Source organism: Dioscorea cayenensis, chromosome 20 (genome assembly GCF_009730915.1).
Source record: "Dioscorea cayenensis subsp. rotundata cultivar TDr96_F1 chromosome 20, TDr96_F1_v2_PseudoChromosome.rev07_lg8_w22 25.fasta, whole genome shotgun sequence".
Classification (NCBI taxonomy): Eukaryota; Viridiplantae; Streptophyta; class Magnoliopsida; order Dioscoreales; family Dioscoreaceae; genus Dioscorea; species Dioscorea cayenensis.
The window spans coordinates 7,295,525-7,320,539 of NC_052490.1; the positions used below are offsets into that span (position 1 = coordinate 7,295,525).

Genomic DNA, 25,015 nt, shown 5'->3' on the forward strand with positions numbered 1-25,015 from the left:
TGAAATAAAGTTAGTGGGAGAGCTTTCGTCGGCACCGATCCGGTGAGGTGTATCTTAGGCCGGAGAAAAGGACCTTTGGACGAGTAGAGGATTCTCCACAAGACTATCGTCATGACTATCGAGAAGGTTTTCTATGGATTTATTTTTTTTACATTCGATTTCATTGATTGTAATTAGCTCCATGGAGAGCTAAACCCCCTAGTGGGTACTTAGATTGTAAACCCTAGGATGTATTCATTTCATTGAACCTTGTTATTTGATGTTTTTATTAAGTTCTAATCTTGAATGCATTGATTGTATGAATACTCCCTTAGAGTGACACTAGGATTGAGAGTTCTTGTTGGTAACCCTTGTGAGTGAATGACACACCACGAGAGTTAGACAAAGCTAGATTGGAGAGGGTTGAGAGGGTGAGTCGAGAGGTAGCGGAGCGTCCCCTTTCCCCTCCGGTGTGATTTATTCTACCTCTAATTCCTCGAGTTCTTTGTGGTCATAGTAGAGTGAATGGGCTAAGGGATGACCTTCCGCTGGGGCTTAGTTGCGAGTGCAATGGAGTGAAGTGTTGAAGTGATTGTAGCATCTAGAGCTTAATTGTGGCTAGGGACCTTTCGCCTGGACCAAAGGGTTAGGTCTACATATAAGAAGAGGATTTATCACTTGGAATCCCTAGAACTCCTTGCAATTCTATACGAGTGTGAGGTTGAGAGATTATTCAATTTCTCCTCCGAGACATGTATAGGGTTTGGCATGGTTGACCTTGGATTTGGGACCATGTATTAAAAAATCTCCACGACTCATTAATACATTAGTTAGGAAGCATAATAGAGGGTTTTTGTACTTGAAATGATTGTCCTAGGCGGATCAATATCCGAGTACCCCATTTATATCGATTGCCTTACTTCTCCTTTACTTGTGCTCTCTCTCTTGTCTCTTTTACTTTTGTTTGCATTGCATCTGGTCACATAAATCACTATTCATATTTTGCTTAGTTAAGAAATAATTTAAGTATTTTTACCCCCTACTCGCTGTGGATACGATACCCACTCACTTTGAATTTTATTACTTTAACAAACCCATGCACTTGTGGGACATACCCAAGGGGCGTTGTCAAGTTTTGGTGCCGTTGCCGGGGAATAGACGTTTAGAGATACTTTGCACTTTGTTTTCTTAGCTATTCATTTATTTATTCTATTTCACATCTTCTTTTCTATCATCATTCTGATTTGTTTTCTTTCTTTTTGTGCAGCTCCAGGTTCATGACCGAGGGAACCCATCAATATTAATTGAAGGAGATCCTGAGCTCGAACGTACACTTATAAGAAAAGTTAAAGAACCTGTGCGAGAACTATCTAATCTAGCTGATTTGGAAGTTCAAGGGTCGGATAATATGGTGGAACAAAATGAGCAATAGAGGATATTATCTGATTATGTAAGACCTTCAGTATTGGGGACACAATCGAGTATTGTGCGTCCCCTAGTTACAGCTAAGAATTTTGAGCTGAAGTCGGCATTCATCCACATGTTGCAGCAATCCGCACAGTTCAATGGTTTGGCCGATGAGGATCTAAACAGTCATATAGAGAACTTTCTTGAGGTGTGTGATATGCTTAAGCTAAATAGGGTGACGGATGATGCCATCAAGTTGAGAGCCTTCCCATTTTCCTTAAACTGGAGAGCGAAGTAGTGGCTACACTCATTACCTAGAGCATTAATTACCACATGGAATGAGATCGTAGAAGCTTTTCTTGCTCATTATTTCCCTTTCAAAAAATCTGCAAAGCTTAGGAATGAGATCTCATCGTTTGTGTAGTTGGAATTGGAGTCTCTATTTGAGACGTGGAAAAATGTTCAAGGAACTCCTGAGAAAATGCTCGCAACATGGATTCCCGGAGTGGATGATTGTTCAGACCTTTTATAACCGGTTGAATCCGAGAATAAGGTAACTCTTGGATGCGGAAGAAAGAGATACCTTAGGTAGCAAGACCCCCGAGTGAGGCCCGTCAACTAATTGAAGAAATGGTGTCAAATAGCTACCAATGGAATGCTAGGGAGAAGAAGAAGGTGGCTGGGCTTCATGAGATAGATGCAGTAACTTCATTGGCTGCTCAAGTGGAATCATTGAGTAAGAAGTTAGATGTTCTAAGTTCGAATAGAGTGGTGCCCGTGACTACTTGCACTGGGTGTGGTGGAGGACATGCTCCCTTCGATTGACCGATCTCCATTGGTGATGCATCTTTCGGTTGAGAATATTGATTTTGTGGGTAATGCAATGAGGAATCAAGGGAATCCATATAGCAATACCTACAATCCGAGTTGGAAGAATCATCCTAATTTCTCGTGGAGTAACCAAGTTCCACAAAAGGCTATGGGGCCACTGGGTTTCCAACAACAACAAGCCCCAAACATGGAGAACCGAGTTTCTGGTTTGGAGACCCGAATGACCGATTTGGAGAAGGCCTTGACTAGATTTGTGCAATCATCGGATATAAGGTTTCAATCAGTTGAGGCTACACTTCGCAAGCACACCGCCTCTTTGCACAACCTTGAGAATCAAGTGGGGCAAATTGTGAAGTCTCTATCGGAGAAACCACAAGGAAGCTTGCCAAGCAATACCGAGACCAATCCTAGAGAGCATGTGAAGACGATTACTTTGAGAAGTGGTCGTGAGGTTGAAGGTAGGTTTCCGAGTGAGAAACCCAATGAACACACACCCGAGGTCATAGAGGTTGAAAGAGGGAACAAGCAAAGAGATGGGGGAGGCACCCCCACCTTTCAAGCCTAGAATTCCCCTATCCCTCTAGGTTGAAGAATGACTAAGCGGATGAACAATACAAGAAGTTCCTGAGTTTGTTCAAGCAACTCCACATCAACATTCTTTTTGTTGAGGCATTGCCTCAAATGCCTAAGTATGCAAAATTCTTGAAAGATTTGTTGACTAACAAGAGAAAGTTAGAGAAGAGTGCTTTAGTGATCTTAGATGCTTCTTGCTCGGCGGTTTTGCAAAAAAACATGCCGAACAAGAGGAAAGACCCGGGAAGCTTTATAATTCCGTGCAACATTGGCAATTTAGGTGAAGAAATGGCATTGGCGGACTCAGGGGCCAGTATCAATGTCATGCCATACACCTTCTTTCAAAAGCTAGGCTTGGGCGAGCCTAGGCCTACTCAGATAACTTTGTAATTGGCGGACCGAATGGTGAGACATCCGAGGGGTATCATCGAAGATGTGCTTGTCAAGATGGACAAGTAGATATTTCCTATAGATTTTGTGGTGCTAGACGTTGATAAGGATGCGGATGTACCCTTCATACTTGGGAGGCCGTTCTTGCGGACTTCCAAGGCATTGATTGACATGGATGGCGGGGAGCTAACTTTGAGAGTTGGAGATGACAAGCTCACATACCGCCTTGCTGAAGCCATGCGGCATTCTCTTGATTTCAATGATACTTTGTATTTTCTAGACACTACTGATGAGATTGTTGATGAATATATGCAGGAAATGTTCAATCCGGACCCCTACGATGATTTGTTCGACCAAGAGGAGAAAAATGAAGAAATAATGATTCTTGGCTCGACAGAAGAAGTATCGTCTACTCAGGGGATCATAAAGAAGGTGCTTCGGATGATGAAGAGGGTGAGGAGACGCCACCGAAAACGCTCCAAGGCTGTTGGAGATGCGCGTGAACCGAACAAGTTGGATGAACCATTGCTAGGTAGTCCCAAGACCGATAACTCTTCCTCTACTTTCAAGAGACTTTGTTTTTCATACTTTCAAGCCATGGGTAAGAGGGCAACATTCATCTATGAGCCCCCGTGAGGTAAGGACGAGGTACGTCAATCTTAGTGACGTTAAAACAAACGCTTCTTGGGAGGCAACCCAAGTGTTTATTGTTTTTCTTAGTTGTTAGTTTAGGTTTTGCATGAATAACTTGTTAAGTGTTGGTGTCTTGATTTTTAGATGCTTCTGTTGTGTATTATATTATGGATTGTGATGTCATCGTGTGCTTTCATGAGGATTTGGCGAAGTTTATGTCGTTTGAGCTTGTTTTTAATGTTTTCCGCTGGTGTATTTTGCATAAAAGATCATGCTCTGAATGTGTAAACATGTTCAGGAAATTTCTGCAGAGCCTGCAGAGTTTTCTAAGTTATCCGGAGAAAACACACGGGCATGTGGAATTTCCGCACACCCGTGGATTTGTATTGCGAGCTCATCTAGAGAAGGTACAGGGGCGTGGACTCGCCCCTGTGAGCGACCTTGTGATTTTCGCACGACCGTGGGTAACTTCCGCACGGGTGTGTGTTTTCCTGTAGAGACTTGGCAAATTATCCCGAGAGCACATAGGGGCGTGGACTCGCCCCTATGGGCGAACCTGTGAAAAACACAAGGGCATGAGAATTTTTCATACGCCTGTGCGAATCTCTACAGATGAGCTTTCTCCATCCCGAGAAGACACAGGGCGTGCGGTCACCCCTATGAGTTGGGCCTGTGAATGTCCATGCCCGAGCAGAAATTTCCGCACGGGCGTGCGAAACACTTAGCGATTCTTCTCGGTTGGACAGAGAAGTCACGGGGCGTGCGGCTGCCTTTTGGGGTCGGGCGCACAGGCGTGGCTATTTTCTGCAAGCCCATACGGTTGCATTTAAAGACAACGAGTGTTTTCCCTAGAGCAGACAGGGACGTGCGTCTGCCCCTGTGAAGCTCTCTTGTGGAGGCGCACAGGCGTGGGTAATTTCTACACGCCTGTGTGGATTCGCAAAATTCCAAGATACGCGAGTTTTTCTTTAAAATCTTCTTGACTTCTCTTCTTCTTCACTTCCAATCACTCGAAGATCAACCTTGATCAGTCCCCTAGCCCACATATCGCTGTTTTAGAGGGTTCTCCAGTCAATTTAAACATCGAATTCGAAGTTTTCATACCTATTTTATCGGTAAACTTTTTTTACCCTCCCTTCTTCACCAATTCTTGTTTTTAATAGATCAAAAGTCTTGAGTTGGACCAATTTTTCACTTTATAATGGTTTATGCATGTTTAGAGAGCATTTAACCATGTTTTTAAGTTGTATTTTTGGAGAATTGATGTGCAACCGTGTTGTTTTCACGCCCCGCAGATCCACATGGGCGTGGGTAATTTCCACAAGCCCGTGTGGAATTCTGCAGTATGATTTTTTTATTTAGCTTCTCTGATCATTTTCTTCATCATTTATCGCAGGTTTGGCACCACGTTCGAAGAAGCAAGAGGGTAAGCGCCCTCGAGAGACTTTACCGAAATTGGCACATATTGAATTTTTGAACCCCATGCATCAGGCTCGATTTGAATGGCTATCGAGACTTGGGTTTGGACAATCCCGATTTGTGGACCTGAGTGTGCTGAGTGAGGTCCAGCGAGGTGATGAGTTGGCTAGGGAGATTGACATACTGATGGACGTGGGAAGTTGGAGGAGACTATTGTCGATATGAGAGCCAGTTATTCGCACGTTGACACTGGAATTACTTGCATCTTTTGAGTTTGGGCAGCCATATAGGAAAGATGTCATACAGTTCAAAGCGTTTAGACGTCATTTTACCATGAGTGTCACTGAGTTTTCAGTTCGTATGGGCTTATATGACGAGACATACACAGATACCGAGGAGTATGGATACTTGTCGACAGATTACCCTGGCACTTTGGCCACACAGCAAGCTTACCAAGCTTTGTACGGACAGGAACAGTATGAACCGGGAATGTCCAAAGCCACATGTTTGTCCCGGCTGAGCTATAGGTATTTATTCGATGTTATTAGCAGATCTGTGGATGACCGAGGCTACCACACAGGAGTTTTGAGCCGGCAGGGGTTATTTTATTTGTATTCCATGGTTCGGACCGTGCCGATTCACTTGGGGCACATTGTGGCTGGCTTTTTGCGGCACCAGGGCCAACATGGGAAAGTGGGAGCATTATTTGCTGGTCCCTACATCACTACACTTATTCGGGGATGGCCCTCGCGGAAGCCATTCGGGATGCCGACAAGACAGTTATTCCTTCTCCACTTGGTCTCGATACTCTCAAGATGATGGGATTAGTGAGCAGATATGGAACTATAATTTTTATTTTGGCCATATCCACCACTGAGAGTGCCGAAGGCGGAGGGGATGCAGTGGGAGATTCCGCACCGATGGCGACTGAGACCTCAAGGCGCCTGAGTACCCTTTCAAGAGCCTATGATTGTATTGAGAGGCTTAAGAGCACTGTGAATGTATTGTGGTATAATATTATCGAGATTCGGACGATATAATCAGCACAGTATACCGAGATGGTGGCCTGTTTTAATGTGTTACATCAATTACTGATTGGCAGACCTCTGGCCTCTCCAACATCACCATCACCACCTCCACCGGCACCCTTTGATCTAGCACCAGCATCAGCAGCGGAGCAGAGACCTGACGAAAATGAAACTTGATTTTGTTTTTCATTTCTTTACTTTTTACATTTCATTTTGGACTTGTATACTCAGAAAGAACTTTCCTTCTGAGTTTATTTTCATTTTGTTGTCTCGAGTTGTATTCATTTCTCTATCTTTTATTTACTCGAGCTATTTTTGTTTTATTTTGCTTTACTGAACCCCCTCATGTATGTATGCAGATGGTCTTATCATCATGGGAATTGAGAACTTGTCATAGACACTATCAAGGTGCTTCGGCATTTGGTCGTGTATGCTTTACAACCCGTTGAAACACCACTCCCAATGAATTAGCTCCATCAAATGCAACACTAGGAGTCAGGGGAGTATTGTTTTGTTTGCTTCTCCCACATTTATTCTTGATTGATATACATCATGCGTGAACTTGCATGTGTACATTGGGGACAATGTACAACTTAAGAGCGGGGGGAGTTTCATAGTGCACATATTTTTTATATTAGTCTTGATTGTTATACATGCTCACGTAGGCAATGGCGGTTCACCTTAGTTGCAATGATTGTATTCTCGAGTATAGGAAAATTTTTAACATTGAATGTTAACATTGAATGTTCTCATGCTCTAGTTCTTGCTTGAATGTTTAGGAATTTTTGCCCGATTGAGACTTGTTGCACTCTCACTCTTTAAACTCTTTTGGAAACTCATGTTCGATGTTAAAGGGACTAGTTATTGTTGTTTCTTTTGTTATTTGTGAAAAAAATGGAAAAATGAAAAGAAAAGAACAAAATAGTTTTGTTGTTTAGTTGTGCTTGTTGGGTGGAAAGAGCTACCACCTATGATGTATGAAGCTACTCTCATAAGTTGGATACTAGTTATGCCCTATTGAGAGAAAGAGCTATCTCATGGGATGTGTGAAAGCTACCACCCCAGTAAAAAGAGCTACCACCTCGAAAGTGTGAAAGCCACTTTAGCGGCCGCTTTGGAAAGGGCTACCTTAGAAGATGTGTGAAGCTACTGCCCTTTTTGAATTTTTGTTACCTTTTGTAGATAAATAAGTCCCTTTTATGTAGAACTTTGAGGAGTATACCTTGGGTTGACTTGAGTGAGTTCACACACTTACACGATTTCGGATTTGTTGTCCTTTTTGATTCAAGCTTTTTAGCTAGAGCATTGATTTTTCGTATTTAGTGTTAAAATTTTCCTTACTTGTAGAATGCTCTCTTTGCATGCTTTGTTGAACCTAAAGCCAAGAACTTCCAATATTTCCTTCATCTATGCATACAATGTTTTAATTTTTGCTTGAGGACAAGCAAAAGCTTAAGTGTGGGGGAGTTTGATAAGTGCTTGTGTGATAAAAATGCGAAGTGTTCTTTCCTTATGATTAGCATTACTTTTAATGGGTTTTAACACTAATATGTGTGTATTTATGTTACTTTCATGCATATAGGGTTGTAAAGTTGAATCTTAGAGAAAAAAACCAATGTAGATCGTGAGTGCACCATTTGGAGGAAATCTTGAGAAGGTTGAAATGCGAAGACATAAGTCGGGTTCAAGATGCTAGAATGTGTGCTAACCTCCTTGTATTCAAACTAGCACAATGATTTGGAGGGGCACAAAGGCAGTCACACTCTAAGTATTCCGGCTTGTGCATGTGTAACAAGATTTCCACCAATGCGGGCGTTCATTGAAGAAGCAAAACGATCTATGACGTAAACGTGTGCCCGTTTACGTTATCTCATTGAAAGCATGGTTTCGGGAGTGTTTCGGACCGGTAATGTAGCAGGGCAGTATAGAAATATTATAGAAAATACTATAGCAGGTACTGTTTACAGCCGGCTGAAGAAAGAGTTATCCAGAGAATTCACATGAGCGTGTGGAAATTCCACACGCCCGTGCGTTAATTCCACACGGGCCATGTGAAATATTCACAGGGGCGTGTGGATTCCCGATTCCAGCCCTTTAAAAGCTGATTTCAGCCTCGATTTCAAGATTCTTTTCTCGATTTTTCCCTAACTTGAGAGAGGGTTGAGGCTAGGTTTTTGAGAGGTATTGGCTAGGGATTGGGAGAGGTTCTACGGCTCTGACTGTTAGGATTATGCCCTCAAATGCGAACGAGGATTCTTGTATTTGGGCATTTCATTTATATTATACATTCTTATTCTTATTAAATAGGCATTTATTTTGATGTTCATATAAATCTTGTGATGGCACTATAATTAGTTTTGAATATCATAGTCCATGTGTATTAAGTTAAACCTTCTACTCTTTGTGGGATAAAGCAAAGAGCACTAGAAGGGTTAGGTACTTATACATTTAAATAATTCGCAAATCAGAGAATCTTTAATTGGGCGTTAAAGGTTCATAAGAATTTGTATGACATATACTTTGATAAAGAGCGCTAGTTGAACACTATGGAATAGTAGGAGCATATGTCATAAATACATCATTGGGAATTGGTGTATTCGAACATGACTCGCAACAATCCAATCAAATGGGTTTTACTCTTTGACAGTAAATGATTGGGATTGTTGGTTATGATCATATCAGTGGACCTTAGACCTGAGGTATCATGATCATAATGTACTTGTGACGTCTTGTCTGTTACTAGAGTTGTTAGGCTCAGTTTACCTTTTGGTAGGGCCAACCTCAAAGTGCAACTATGTCTGCCAAGTAGCAGTTGTTAGTGATCACCAAGAAGGAATTCGTTCTCTCGGAAGTAAACGAGTTAATATCCTATGCGATTATAAGTATGTGAGATTAGTAGACCTTGGCCAAGACAGTCAAACTAATCGTGTGGGACACGAAAGGTAGTTTGGTAATCTCACCCTACTATAGTTATTTGCATATGATCGAGTTCAGTGAGTTTGACAATTATCATGGCTCTCACTCGGTTGGGATACAAGAACGAAAGGTTTATACACATATGGTAATCATAATCGGAAAGGTTCGTAATGATCTACTCATTCATGATCAATTGGGCTACAACGTGGGGCAACGGGGCTGGCTAGGTGTCACCCACATCCTTTGGTATCCTCCCATTGCCAATCAGAATGAACCTAGGGAGTCACGCTTAAAGGGATAAAGAATCAGTCTCTTTTTTAGTACAGGGGTAAAATTGTCAATTTACAATTTTACTTCATGGGATGAGTGAAATTGTAAATTGGTCTAGGGTTTTTGTCTTAAGTTTAAATTTTGATTTAAATTCGATGGAGTTAAATAGATAATCAAAATTATGAGGACTCAAAGATAAAAGTGGCTTTAGGTAGATTAGGACTCATATTTCTAATAGAACTTCTATGGTAATGTTTATCATATTATGAAGGTTCATATTTTGAATAAGACTTCATAGTTGAATGATGTTTATCATATTATGAAGGTTCATATTTCGAATAGAACTCATAATTGAATAATGTTTATCATGTTTTATGAAGTTTCTATAAATATGACTCCTCTCCAACTATAGACCGAACTCAATTAATTCTCTAGGTAGAAAATCCCCTAGCTCTCTCTTCCTCTCCAACGCTAGCCTCTATTTGGAGAAGAAGAGGAGATTGTCTCTTAATTCCGGCGTGTGATCTAGAGGCGTGGAACTTTCGTTCAGCACTAGGAGATCTACGACAATCCGAGAGATAAGTTTCGCGCATAAAAAGAAAGAAAATCATCCAGAGGTATTTTTGTAGGCCTTTTAATTAAATTAAGATGCTCATTAAAACAATTAGAATATATATCACAAATATATTATTGCTTCTACATGCCCTTTTAATGTTATTTGATTTTTGTGATATTACCTCCATAAAAGCATGGTTTTGGGAGTGTTTTACACCAGCAATGCAGTGAGCACTGCAGCAACAATGTAGAAAATACTGTAGCAGGTACTGTTTATAGCTGGCTGAAGAAGGAGTTGTCCAGAGAATTCACATGGGCATGTGGAAATTCCACACACCCGTGCATTAATTCCACACGGGCCGTGTGAAATATTCACAGGGGCGTGTGGATTCCCGATTCCAGCACTTTAAAAGCCGATTTCAGCCCCGATTTCATGATTCTTTTCTCCATTTTTCTCCAACTTGAGAGAGGGCTGCGACTAGGATTTTGAGAGATATTGGGTAGGGATTGGGAGAGGTTCTACGGCTCTGACATCACACTCCGTTTGGAAGAAGGTTAGTGGGAGAGCTTTCGTCGGCACAGATCCGGTGAGGTGTATCATAGGCTGGACAAAGGGACCTTTTGATAAGTAGAGGACTCTCCACAAGACCATCGTCAAAACTATCGATGGTGTTTTCTATGGATTCATTGTTTTTACATTCGACTTCATTGATTGTAATTAGCTCCATGGAGAGCTAAACCCCCTAGTGGGTACTTGGACTGTAAACCCTAGGATGTATTCGTTTCATTGAACCTTGTTATTATGTTTTCAGTAATTGATGTTTTTATTAAGTTCCAATCTTGAATGCATTGATTGTATGAATACTCCCTTAGAGTGACACTAGGGTTGAGAGTTCTTGTTGGTAACCCTTGTGAGTGAATGACACACCACGAGAGTTAGACAAAGCTAGATTGGAGAGGGTTGAGAGGGTGAGTCGAGAGGTAGCGGAGCGTCCCCTTTCCCCTCCGGTGTGATTTATTCTACCTCTAATTCCTCGAGTTCTTTGAGGTCATAGTAGAGTGAATGGGCTAAGGGATGACCTTCCGCTGGGGCTTAGTTGCGAGTGCAATGGAGTGAAGCGTTGAAGTGATTTTAGCATCTAGGGCTTAATTGTGGCTAGGGACCTTCCTCCTTGACCAAAGGGTTAGGTCTACATATAGGAAGAGGATTTATCACTTGGAATCCCTAGAACTCATTGCAATTTTATACGAGTGCGAGGTTGAGAGATTGTTCAATTTCTCCTTCAGGACATGTATAGGGTTAGACATGGTTGACCTTAGATTTGGGACCATATATTAAAGGATCTCCACAACTCATTAATGCATTAGTTAGGAAGCATAATAGAGGGTTTTTTGCACTTGAAACGATTGTCCTAGGCGGATCAATATCCAAGTACCCCATTTATATCGATTGCCTTACCTCTCCTTTACTTGTGCTATCTCTCTTGTCTCTTTTACTTTTGTTTGCATTGCATCTTGTCACATAAATCACTATTCATATTTCTCTTAGATAAAAACAATTTAAGTATTTTTATCCCCTACTCCTTGTGGATACGATACCCACTCACCTAGGATTTTATTACTTCGACAAACCCATGCACTTGCGGGATATAGGCAAGGGGCGTTCTCAATCAACAAGTCCGTGCATGAAAATTACCCACGCCCGTGTGTGGTTCACAAGGTCGCCCACAGGGGTGAGTCCATGCCCCTGTGTGCTCTCGGGATAATCCGCCCAACTCTGCAGGAATTCACACGCCCGTGCGGAAATTACCCACGGGCGTGTGACAGTCGCGATGGTCGCTCACGAGGGCGCCTGCACGCCCTGTGCCTTCTCTGGATGTGCTCGTATTGCATCCACGGGCGTGTAAAAATTCAACACGCCCGTGCGTCTTCACTGGATGCCTTAGAAAAACCTGCAGGCTCTGCAGAAAGTTTCTAAACATGTTTACACATTCAGAGCTTGCCCTAATATGCAAGTTTTACCAGTGAACAACATGAGAAATAGCTCAAATGACTGAAACTTCACCAAAACACATGAAAGCACAAGATAACACCAACGGTGCACAAGAAAAGCATAGTAATGGCATATAAGAATCAAAACACAACACTCAAGCTCTTATTCATGCAAGCACTAAACTAGACACTAGAAAACAGTAGATACTTGGGTTGCCTCCCAAGAAGCGCTTGTTTTACGTCACTAAGCTTGACGTACCTCTTCTTTACCTTATGAAGGCTTGAAAAGAGTATGTTCCTCCCGACTAGACATTGCATAACTAATTCCCTTAAACCAAAAATTTGCTTGCCGGGGTGGAATATTTGTTGGAGAGTCCAACCATCTTACCTTTGGCCTCCAAGGAAACAATTTGGGTTGGGAATTGTCCAAGCTTAGCACAGGTGGGTCATTGGATGGCTTCAATCTCCTACCCACATCTTCTTCCAAACCCAAAATCTCTTTCTTGCAATTTATGAATTGATCAATCCCAAAGAGAGATGCGTGTTCCATTACCTTAGTAGTTGCTTCTTCTTCGGTTTCAACTTGAAAAGAATCTGTCTTCGCCAACTCTCCTTGCATCATTTCTTGCTCACAAACATACTGTCCACTCAAACAATCATCATATTGAGTGAACGGTTCTTCTTGTATCCTCTCGATCTCGACAACATCATGCTCGTTCCGTCCTACTTCTTCATTGTCATTCACTACCACATCTTCTCTACAAGGAACTTGACTTGCTTGCTCAAAAACTTGTTATTCCTTGGAGAGTGTGTAAAGTATCCCTCCTAATTGATGCTCAAGGTTTTTATAGGAGGCTTCATGACATCTTCGTGTGGTCTCCATATTTTGGACACAAACATCGGATGCTTCAATAAAGTTAGCTAATACTCTTTGTAACTGAAGTGCATCCTCACCGAGTATCTCACCCCTTTGACATTCCACTTGAGGTGTCTCCCAATGTTGTTCACCATTATTCCATAATAAGTTTGGGTAGCCCACTTCAATTGGATGATAAGCGTTGTAACATGGAATGTTTTGTTGTCGTGAAGTAACAATTCTATCAACCTTTTTACTGAGAGCTTCGACCTGCAAATATTGAGCAACGACTGGGTCAATCATCATTTAAAATCCTTGAAAGAAAAAGTAAGACATGACAAAAGGAAACAAATGAGAATGATAGAAGAAGAAGAAAGTGTGAAATAATTTTTTTTTTTGGAACAAATCAGAACGGTGATAGAGAAGAGACGTGAAATAGAATGAAGGGTAAATAGCTAAGAAAACAAAGTGCAAAGTATCTCTAAGCGCCTACTCCCCGGGAACGGCGCCAAAAACTTGACAAGGTCCCTTTGCGTATATCCCGCAAGTGCACGGGTTTGTCGAAGTAATAATCCCGGGTTAGCGGGGTCGAATCCACAGGGTGTAAGGAGTAAAGACACTTAATTCGATTCTTAGCTATGTGGAGTATCAACAATGATAAGTGTGATAATGATTCAATTCTCAACAATTAAAAGCAACAAGTAAGAGAGCAAAAGTAAGGAGGAGGTAAGGCAATCGATAAAGATGGGGTACTCGGATGATGCTTCACCTAGGATAATCGCTTCAAGTGCAAGAACTCTCTATTATGCTTCCTAATCAATGCAATGGTGAGTCATGGAAATCCTTACATACATAGTCCCAAATCTAAGGTCAACTATGCCTAACTCTATTCATGTCCTGGAGGAGAGATTAAATAACCTCTTAACCTCGCACTCGAATAAAGTTGCAATGAGCTCTAGGGATTCCAAGTGATAAATCGCTTCCTAATTATAGACCTAACCCTTTGGTCCAGGCGGAAGGTCCCTAGCCACAATTAAGCCCTAGATACTAAGATCCCCTCAATGCTTCACTCCATTGCACGCGCAACTAGGCCCCAGCGGAGGTTCATCCCTTAGACCATTCACTCTATTATGGCCGCAAAGAACTCAAGGAATGGAGATAGAATCTATCACGTCGGAGGGGAAAGGGGACGCTCCTGTACCTCTCGACTCACCCTCTCAACCCTCTCCAACCTAGCTTTGTTTAACGCTCGTGGTGTGTCACTCACTCACAAGGTTACCAACAAGAACTCTCAACCCTAGTGTCACTCTAGGGGAAATGTTCATACAATCAAGCATTCAAGGTTGGAACTCACAATAAACATCAATTTATTGAAAGCGTAATAAAGAAGTTCAACGAAACGAATACATCCTAGGGTTCACAATCACCCAAGTACCCACTAGGGGTTTAGCTCTCCATGGAGCTAAGTACAATCAAAGAAATCGAATGTAAAAGCAATGAATCCATAAAGAAACCCCTCGATGGTCGTGTCGATGGTCTTGTGGAGAGTCCTCTACTCGTAGCAAGGGATCCTTTGTCCGGCCTAGGATACACCTCGCCGGATCGATGCCGATGAAAGCTCTCCCAATAACCTTCTTCCAAACGACGCGCGATGTTGGAGCCATAGAACCTCTCCAAAACCCTAGCCGAAACCCTCTCTCAAGTTGGGGAAAAGATGGAGAAAAGAATACCAAAATCGGAGCTGAATCGGCTTTAAATAGGGCTGGAATCGGGCGACTCCACGGGCGTGGATGCTCTACGCGCCCGTGCGGAATTTCCACACGGGCGTGGATAATTTCCACACGCCCGTGTGGATTCTCTGTTTATGTCATTTTCGGTGTCTGTGAACAGTAATTGCTACAGTGTTTACTACAGTGATTTGCTACAGTACTATGCCAAAAAATACTCCTGAATCCACTTTTCATCGAGGTAACATAAACGGGCACACGTTTATGCCATGGATCGCTTTGCTTCTTCAATGACGGATAAGTTGATGGAGATCTTGTTCTTATATACATAAGATGGAATGCTCGAGTGTGACTGCCTTTGTGCCCCTCCAAATGGATGTGCTCACTCGAATGCGAGGAGGTTGGCACACACTCTAGCATCTCACACCTGTCCTATGTCTTCGCGTTTGAACCTTAGCAAGATCTCCTCCAAAATAGGTGCATTATGATCCACATTGGCCTATTTCCTTCATACTCAGCCTCACAACCATACCCGCATAAAAGTAACATAAAAACACACATATTAATGTAAAAACCCGAGAAAAGTAATGCTCAACATAAGGAAAGAATGATTCGCATTCATATCACACAAGCACTTATCACTCACTTGTCATGGGATATGGGAAGTCCTAAGATAAGGCTTGAAACTAGGGTGTGTTCATGTATGCTTCCGTATAGAATCCCAAAAGAACACCTAATTGGTCTTGAGAAACCCGATGCTTCTTCTCAAATGCCCGAGAAGAAATAGAACTTGTTTGGTGGGTGAACGGACATTGCTTTGCAACTTCAACTCAATGGAGAATAAGCTATCCCACCCATCATGAGAGATAAGTTCCAAGATGATACCATCAAATTCCAAAGCTCTCAATACATCCCAATCGATTTTCGGACGGTACCAAACCCTTTTTGCGACAAAAGAGCAAATCTTGTTTTATGATCTTCTCTTGTAAACCTTGGTTCATCGACGGGAGGAGAATGATCCCTCTTTGCTTGTTTTGAAGCTACTTTCTTGACCCTGCATGTCTACAATAGAAAGAATGTATTATCAAGCTAAGATACAAGCATGTAATGCTCAATGGAATGAAAAACTTGTGAAAAATTGCAAGTAATACAGTAAAATGGAAAATCTTTTGCAATAGTTTTGCTTGTAAAGGTAGCCAAGAAAATTTACAACCATTGAGAATCATTCTAACAATGTTTTAGCATTCAAAGAGAGACAAAATCCCAAATAATCCACCCCAAATAACCAAGAAAAACCCAAGGAGAAGAGTGAAAGAACACCCACCTTGACCTAGAATATGTGGAGTGAATCAAGTGTATAAATCGGCTAAAAGAGTGGTAAATCTTTAGAGTTTCTTCACAAATCAAGTTGTTAGGAGGAGGAGAGTGATTTAAAGCAAGAAAAATGAGAAGAAATGGTGGAGAAATGAAGAAGAAATGGAAAGAAGAAGTGAAGAAGGAAGAGGAATAGTGGAAACTTGAAAAAAAAAATTGGCCCTTAAAGGCCATACCTGAGCCCTTGTAGGCAAGCTTGCGGGCAAGCTTGCGCCTGCAAACTAGGCCATGAGAATTCTCTGGATGCCTCGCCGGTAAGCTTGCGTGTGAGCCCTCTCTGTCTTGCTTAAGGGCCACGTCGCAGTCATAAAAGAGTTATTTTCCAGATTTCCTCAAGTTTTTCTCCTTAAAACCATAAAAATGATCAAAACAAAGCCGAATTTAACACACAAACATTCAAGATTTCATTCTCATGGCATCAAGATAGCAAACATCTCCAAGGCATCACAACACGCATGAGAGAAGAAACGAAAGAAGATACTACTACAACATGCATGCTAACTACTAAACACTCAAAGAATATGAAAATGAGAATGCAATGAATTTAAAAGCTTGGGTTGCTTCCCAAGAAGTGCTTGTTTAATGTCATTAACTCGACGTACCTCTTCTTACCTCGTGGTGGGACAAATGGATGAGAGTTACCTCCAAGCTTGGATGAAGTGCTACATGGGAAGCTCATTGAAAGACATGAAAATATTGGAATTTACCTTGGTCCTTGAAATATAAATGATCTACCTTGCTAGGTGGCAACATGGAGACATTCATGCTCTTTTTGAGTCTTTTATTTACCTTCCTCCATACCTTTTTCAAAGTCTTCTTTTTCTTGCCTTGCGGTGGGGAATCAACTTCCATTTAGATCACTTGATGAGTTGGTGGAGGAGAGGGGACCTTTTCTTCAAATTCATGGGCTCCAATCTCTTCCAAGTACTCGTCCAAAGGGTTTAGAGCTAATATCTCCTACACACAAAAAGAAATGATTAAATCAGTATTGTTAGTGAAATATAAAGTATCATCATGATCAAGTGTATGTTTCATCACTTCAGGGAGGGTGAAGATCACTTGTTCTTCCCTAACTCTTAGTGTCATCTTTAACCTTTTACATCAATCAATGCCCTTGAAATGTTGAGAAAAGTATGCCCGAGGATTAACAGGACTTCTACATCGTCATCCACATCGAGTATCACAAAGTCTACTGGAATATTGAGTTTGTCTACTTTAATAAGCACATCTTCAACTACTCCTTGAGGTTTTCTCACTGAGCGGTCTGCCAATTATAGGGTCATTTGTGTGTGTCTCAAATCCTCTAACCCTAGCTTTAAGAACAATTTATAAGGCATCACATTTATACTAGCCCCCGAATCGGCTAAAGCATTCTCTTGCATCCCCTCCCTAATCACACAAGGGATAATAAAGCTGGCGGGATCAGTGAGTTTCTTTGGCAAATTCTTTTGTATCATAGTAGAGCAATTTCTTGATAGAGTTACAGTCTCCAAGTCTTCTAGTTTCCTTTTGGTGGTGAGGAGATCTTTCATAAACTTCACGTACTTGGGCATTTTTGAAAGGGCTTCAACAAGGGGAATGTTGATGTGAAGTTTCTTGAAGATGTTAAGGAATTTCTTGAATTGAGCATCTTCCATATCTTGTTTGAGCCTTGATGGATATTGTATTGTAGGCACATATTCAGGGACCTTTGAAGTTGGAGGTTGGGGGTAACCTTCATCTTGTTTCTTCCCACCCTTTTCACTTACATTTTTAGTTGGGTTAGGGTCTTTCTGAATGGCTACCCTTCGATTTGAGGCACTTGGGCTCTCCTTGGCCCTTGTCTCTAATTGCTTTTCACTCCTTAGTGTAATGGCTTTCAAGTGTTCTCTTAGGTTGTTCTCAGTATTACTTGGTAAGCTACCCAATGGGCATTCAGAATTTTCCCTATCAAGCTACCTTACTTGAGTTTCGAGGGATTGAATAGAAGCTTGGACATTCCTCAACACCATGCCAAATTCACAAACTTTACCTTTTTGTTGATCATAAACTTGGCTAGGACGTCCTCAGTGGTGTATTTCCTCTCTTGTTGTGGAGGAGCTTGATATTGACTTCCTTGAGGTGGTAGAGGCCTATGTTGCGATTGGCCTTGATTCCAGGAAAGGTTTGGGTGGTTCCTCCACCCCGGGTTAAAGGTGTTACCATAGGGGTTTCTTGATCCTCTTGGTCCTCCACTGACATAATCTACTATCTTCACTAGTGTTGAGGAGCAACAAAGATGGGACATTGTGTTGTTGCATGTTCGGCTCCACATGTTTCACATAACATAATTACTTTAGAATTTGATTTGAGCCCAACATCAAATCTTTTTGTCAATGCTTCAACCTTTGCAGCCAATGCATTGTTATCCATGACATTCTTCATCAGTGCTTCAACCTTTACAACTAGTGTAGTATTGTCATTCACTTCATAGATACCTGCCACCCTTGGTGCTTTTTTGTCGTGTGCTCTAATGACACTCATTGTTGGCCATGTCTTCAATAAGCTTTTCGGCATCTTTAGGGTACTTATTACTCAAAGAACCACTTTGCTGTGGCATCAAGGAGCTGACGAGATTGATAATTCATCCCATTACATAATGTTTGTACTCTCATCGAAGAAGAGAAACCATGGTTGGGGCACTTTCTCAAAAGGTCATTGAACCTTTCGTGGGCTTCAGAGTCACCTTCTCTGAATGCTGAAATCTCTTGTCTCAACCTAGATGCCTTGCTTGGAGGAAAATATCGGGCAAGGAACTTCTCTGCCATTTCCTTCCATGTAGTGATTGATCCGAGAGCCAAGGACGTAAGCCATCTATAAGCTGCTCCTCTTAGACTGAAAGGAAACAGTCTCAGTCTGATTGCATCATCAAAAACTGAGTTGATCTTTGAAGGTTGAGCAAATCCAAAGGAAGCAGGACAGGTGAGCATGTGGATCCACATCGGCTAGACTATCAAACTGCACTGAGTTCTGTACCATCCCAATTGTCTTGCTTCAATCTTAAAATTATTTTCCAGTACTGTGGGTGCTTGTACACTGAACTCCTCCCCAGTAAACTGTGGCCTCTCATAATCTGATAAAGTCCTCCTAGGCTCGGCCATGACTGAGGGTTCACTCGATTCAACACGAATTTCCTACTATCTTGAACTTTTGGCCCCTTCCCTTAATCTTTGATGCAAAGTTCTTTTGATCTCGTTATCGGGCTCTACTAAGTTCGCTTGACTTGCTCTTGTCATAAGATGGGTACCTTGCAAAATAATTAAAGTCAAGACTTAGAAATTGAATAAAAAGAAGAAAAGGAAATGTAAATAAAGAAATGAAGAAATATATACAAGAACAGTAAACACAAAACAAGATAAGCAAAAACAACAACCAACAAAACAATGGTCAAATCAACAAGCTCTAAGTTTTCTGAGTATTCCACTCGGGCCCTCGGCAACGGCTCCAAAAACTTGGTTGCGATCCACAAGTGCACGGGTCATTAAGTAATACCTCTTGCTCATGTATGAGAGGGTGGTATTCCCAAGGGCATGAGAATCTGCTCTTACTTCCTCTTTGCAATGTTGTTTGACCAACAACTCGGAATGTGGCAATGAAACTATAAAGAAACAAATTAAATGCAACTAAAATGTCAACAATGAAGGCAATACACGGGGAGTAATCAAGGCATGGGAGTGGTCATGGATGTGGATCCCCTCGGGGGCTACTAAAGTGTGCAGCTGACACGCGCCCAAATTGCATGTAAACCGCAAGTGCACGGGTGTCAAAGTAATAATTACCCCGGTGAGTGGGTAGTCAAATCCACAGGAAATAGAAGTATTAGTATTAACCATTTCTCAGTTATCTAGTCGGAATTAATGGATGTGATGAAATGATCTAATTGAGAAAGAAGGTAATAAGCAAGCCAATGGGCAAGATATTAAGTAAGGAAGATCTCAATCAATAAAGATAAGGTACTCAGGCAATGTTTCCCATAGGATCTAACATGAAGCTCAAGATTCGCTAAATGCTTCTAAATCGAGTCTAATGAGTCAAGGTAATCCAAGAACAACCGGCCCTTGCTTCCAAGCCACCGGTATTAGTCCCCTACAAGGTCCCGGTGGAGAAATCGCTCAATCTCAACACCTCACACTCCATATGACCGCAATGAACTCTAGGGATACCTAAGAGTGAAACCAATTCCCAAAGATAAATCCAACCCTATTTTCCGACGAAGGATCCCTAACCCCCTACAAGGTTCCGGCGGAGAAATCTATCAATCTCATGCCTCACATCAAATATGGTTGCATAGAGTCTAAGGAATATGGAGATTGAAAACACTCAATCGGAAGGGAAAGCGGACACTCTACTATATTATGACTCACTCTCTCAACCCATCTTTAACCTTGACGTTCTAACTCTATAATGGAGACCTCTCTCTCATCAAAGTAACAAATCATACAATGTAGATCAATCACAAAGGTCAATAACACATGCAAGTAATGAAATCACAAGGTTAAAACTCAAAACCAACTCAGATTAACTAGGGTTTAGCCCTCCATGGGGCAAGTTACAAAACAATGATTAATACAATGAAAAGCAATGAAAACCATAAAGAAAAACCCTCTCGAATTTGTGATGATGGCCTTGATGGGTCGCTCAACATCTTGAAGAATCCTCCTCCTAAGCTAGGTTGCCGAAAGCCCCCTCTATGCTATGAAGGAGAGAAAATCGATTAAATTTGGTGATGAACACCCTCCAATATCGCCAAAGACCTCCCCTAAAACCCTAGCTGCCTTGCCCTCTAAGTGCTCACAAAAAGCCCCACAAAAAGTCTCCAAAAAATAGGGCAAATGGCCTATTTATAGCCCATAACCACGTCTGTCACGTGCCCCACACACCCATGTATATTTTCCATGTGCCTACGTGGGTTGCAGAAATTTCCACGCGGTCGTCTAGAATTTCCATCCAGCGCGTGAACAGTGTTTTGCTACATTACTGCTACAGTAAAATGTTATAGTACTATTCAACAAACGGGGTCCAAACACTCTTCTCTTGAGGCCACATTCTCGGGCACACATCCATGTGATAGGTTATAAGACTTTTCTTCTTCAACAGATCTTTTGAAAAGGTCTTGCAATCTTCATAAAGAGAAGGAACATGAAGATGCGACTGCCTTTGTGTCATTCTAACTAGTAAATTGACTTGAATCTCCTTGGAAGTTGGCACACATCTCTACGTTCATGAACTCCTCTCTTGTCTTGGTCTTTGAATTGCACAAGAACTCCCAACATTATGTCTTTATAGCCTATTTTTGCTTCCTTTTGACTCTTTAAGGCATTCACAACCTAATTGCACAAAAGAACACCACATACACAATATGAGACATAAACCATGGTAAAAATAATGCCCAATTCATGTAAAACATATATAAAAATATGTCTACTCAAGAACTTATCAGTAGGTTGCTACAACTATCATGCAAGTGGCAAGTTGGACAGAGAAAACCTTAATGTAGATCAACCCGATGGTCACGGCAATTGACTCCTAATCTAGTACAAAGTATTGGATACGGAATCTTTTCCACCCAAATCCTCCTATAATTGCAATGAGGGCCATGGTTTTATCAAGTTAAGGTTGAAACATAAACTAGGAACAATCCTAAAATTGGAGGGGTACAAATACTTGATGGTCACGGGGTATTCATACACGTATCCCTTCCAAGTTTGGTGAGTCTAATACTAGGGAAATGGTCATGCAACCTAGTATAACCTAGAAATTGATTCACAGAATTCTCATGCATACCAATACATTAAAATACACCAAACAAGGATCACAAACAAGCCAAATTGCAATGGATAAGTCAAAGCATCCAAACAACACAAGTTCACCTCCAAGGTTCACCTACATCCGGTGAGCTTAGGCGTTTAGTTGCTCATACTCATAAAATACAAAATAATGTTCATGAAAACAACTAAACAAAGCATGAAAGAACTCCCTCATAGGTCAGAGGCAGAATGACACCTTAAACTCCTAGGTAAGTAGCTTCCAAAGACACCACTCAGTGGGTGGCTTCCCTTGTCTTCAACCTCCTACAAACAAGCCCTAGGGATGGATCTCACCCAAAATCATGCTCTCCTCAATGAATCCTCCTTAGAAATGCCCTCCAAGACTTTCTTCTACCTTAGATCAAAGATGGTGATGATGAGCTCCCAGAAGAATACTTCCCCCTCTTCTCAAAATGACCTAAGGAACCCGTTAAAGGATGATCTTGGGATGGCTCATGGGCCGGTTCACAGTCAGTATACAGGACGTGAGGATGCTCAAAAAACTGACCGAAATTTTCAGTAACTAGTACAGTAAAACTATTATAGTACTATTTTATTCCAATCGGCTTATGGTTGTCTTCACGGCCATGAGGTTGCCCGAAAGAAATCCTAGACTTAGCTTTTTCCTTCAATCTTTGTGCTTCAGGCTGCTACATTGATGCTATAGTGCCCGGGGCTCTAAAACGCTATTTTTGGTGTTGATTTCTTCTTGAATTGCTTCATTGAGCCTACCTGGGCTTCTTTTATGTCTGAAACATGAAAAGAATCAATTAAACAATAAACAAGCATCGATTCATCAATAAAATACGATAACCATGTGCAAAAATACATATTAAATACATACATTTAGACATTTATTAGGGGCACTACAGTGATACCCTTTTATGAAGGGTGAGTCAAAGTTTTAGTAGAGCTCGTGCTGGTGCCTGGCCGCTATCTCAATAGGTGTGAGCAGTTTAATGGGAATGGTAGTGGTGGTAAGCTGAGGCCATGGTAAAAGTAGTGGTGAAGCTATTGGGAAAAGAGTGTGCGTCGGCAAGGGGTTGTAGAATCACAGTGCTCCTGGAGAGATCTTTATGGAATTACATTTCTCTTCCACCAATTTGGCCAAGCCTATAGCATCGTGTAATGACTATGGTTTTCCATATATATAATTCACATTGAAAATCCTCGCATAAACTTTGTAGGAAACAGTTAAGAAAATTGCTGGGGCTTAACCTTAAGATCCTCGTTGAGAGGCTTTTAAACTCATTGAGGTATGCCACAACTTTCGTGTGTTTCTTGAGCTTGAACAAGTAGGCCTCATGACTGATAAATGAGGATTTACCGAATCAGAGCTCGGCGTGATGAGTGAAAGCCTCCTAGGTCATCAACTGATTCATAGACGAGAGCTAATGCTACCACTACAATGCGATTCTCGTCATGTAGAACATTGCGATAAGGTGTTTTTGGTCTTCCGACATTGCATATAACATGATGAAGTATTTCATCTGAAAGATCCATGAGAGAACATTATCACCAGAAAAAGCGGTACCTCAAGCTTGGGTAGATAAGTCAGAGAAGAGTGTGTCAGACTGGATGGATGAGATGTCATCTGGCTTGACTGAGAGCCTGTTGCTGGGGTAAATGGCGGAGACTATAGCAGAGGCGGTTGGTGACCCCTCTTGAACTTCAATAGTTTGAGCATCATGTTTGACATCACAGCTTGTAGATCGGCCATTGATTTTTGGATAGTTTCAAAAAGCTCAGTGTGCTGGTAAAGCGAAGCATGCAATGCCTCGATATGAGAAAACATAGTATCCAGGCCCTCATTGATGAGAGATAGCTGTTTGCCCATTGCCTGAGATTACATCATTATCCTTTTTGTCATACTTCTGGCCAGGCGGTGCCAATCTCAATGAAAGCACCAGTGTCGCGATGATGGCGTAATTAGGATTTCCTTGATGGGGAGATAACTAAGAGAGAATGCTAGATAGAGGGAGAAAATAGAAGAGAGGAAAAGAGGAAGTGACAAAAAGGGAAAAGGAGTGAAAAAGAAGTAATGAGAATATTCTTTGCCTCCCTATTCTCATTGGTTGCATATAAAGCTATGACATAACCGTTTGCCTTGTTCTTCATGCTGCTCCTTAACCATAGGTTAAGGTTACATCAACCTGACTACTAGTCATCATTAACCTTTAATTACAATAACTCCTAGGCTCCATTACATGATAAAATCCTAAAAGCATGTGCCACTTGTTAGCTCCTGGTTGCCCCTCCTCTGCCTTGCATCACCGTTTGTCACCTTGTCCCTTTCTTTTATATTGTTGTCTTCTATTCCTGCCACGTCATGGACTTTTTCTCCATAGCTAGTGTTGACAGTTACACTTTCCTTCATTCTCCATGATCTATATATGCACAAGAGAGTCTACCATTTGGGTTCACATTTTGTGATTTAGAGTGAGTGAAATTTAATATTTATATTTGGTTTCAACAAATATGTTTTTTGTTATTTTTAATTCAAAAAACGTTAGCTTTGCTAATTTGTGTGTTGTTTTCCCAGTTGTGTATCACCCATTTGGATATTGCAAAAGTGAGGCTTCACCTACAGAAGAAAGGAGCATCAGGGGATGTTATCCACAATATTTGTCATGAAACACTAGTTCACGTCTACATCCTCATGCCATCCTCTTGGGTTCCATGTCCTTCCGTCTTCGTTACTAAACCCTAATCCCTTACATGATTCAAATAAAGGAATAAAAAAAGAAACCTTTGGACCCCGTTCCCCTTCCGTCTTCATCTTCATGCCACCTTTTGAGGTTCCATCCATCCATTATCTTATTCCACTTTCATTTTGGTTGGTATTAAGCTTTCTTTGCTAAATTGTTTTTTTGTTTTTTTGTTTGGGGTGGTGGGGGATGGGTGGGGGTGAATTATATTTAGTCATTGAGCATGTTCATTCTTTGTTTATTTTAATGGTTAGAATAATATTGGATAAATTTAGTTAGAATAACAAGGTCACTTATGCAGCATTCAACGTGTTATATCATAGTGTTTAATTTTAATTTACATTTGATATTGTTCTATTGTGTTATTAAATGATCACTAATATCACTCTTCAATCTTTCAATAGCTAACATGTTTTTAGTGCTCTTATTATGGTTGAAAAACTTGTAGTTACACATTGTACATTTTAATTTTGTTCCATGCCTTTAGTTGTGAACTTTGTAAGTAATTCATGGACCTGGATGATATGGTCCA

General features: G+C 41.3%; 1 non-coding gene across 1 annotated transcript; it reads right to left on the bottom strand.

Moving 5' to 3' along the window:
- Positions 1 to 1,777: 1,777 nt before the first annotated feature.
- LOC120252436 lies at positions 1,778 to 1,885 on the bottom strand. Its single transcript, XR_005533965.1, has one exon. It is a non-coding gene; the product is annotated as a small nucleolar RNA R71 (small nucleolar RNA).
- Positions 1,886 to 25,015: the final 23,130 nt, after the last annotated feature.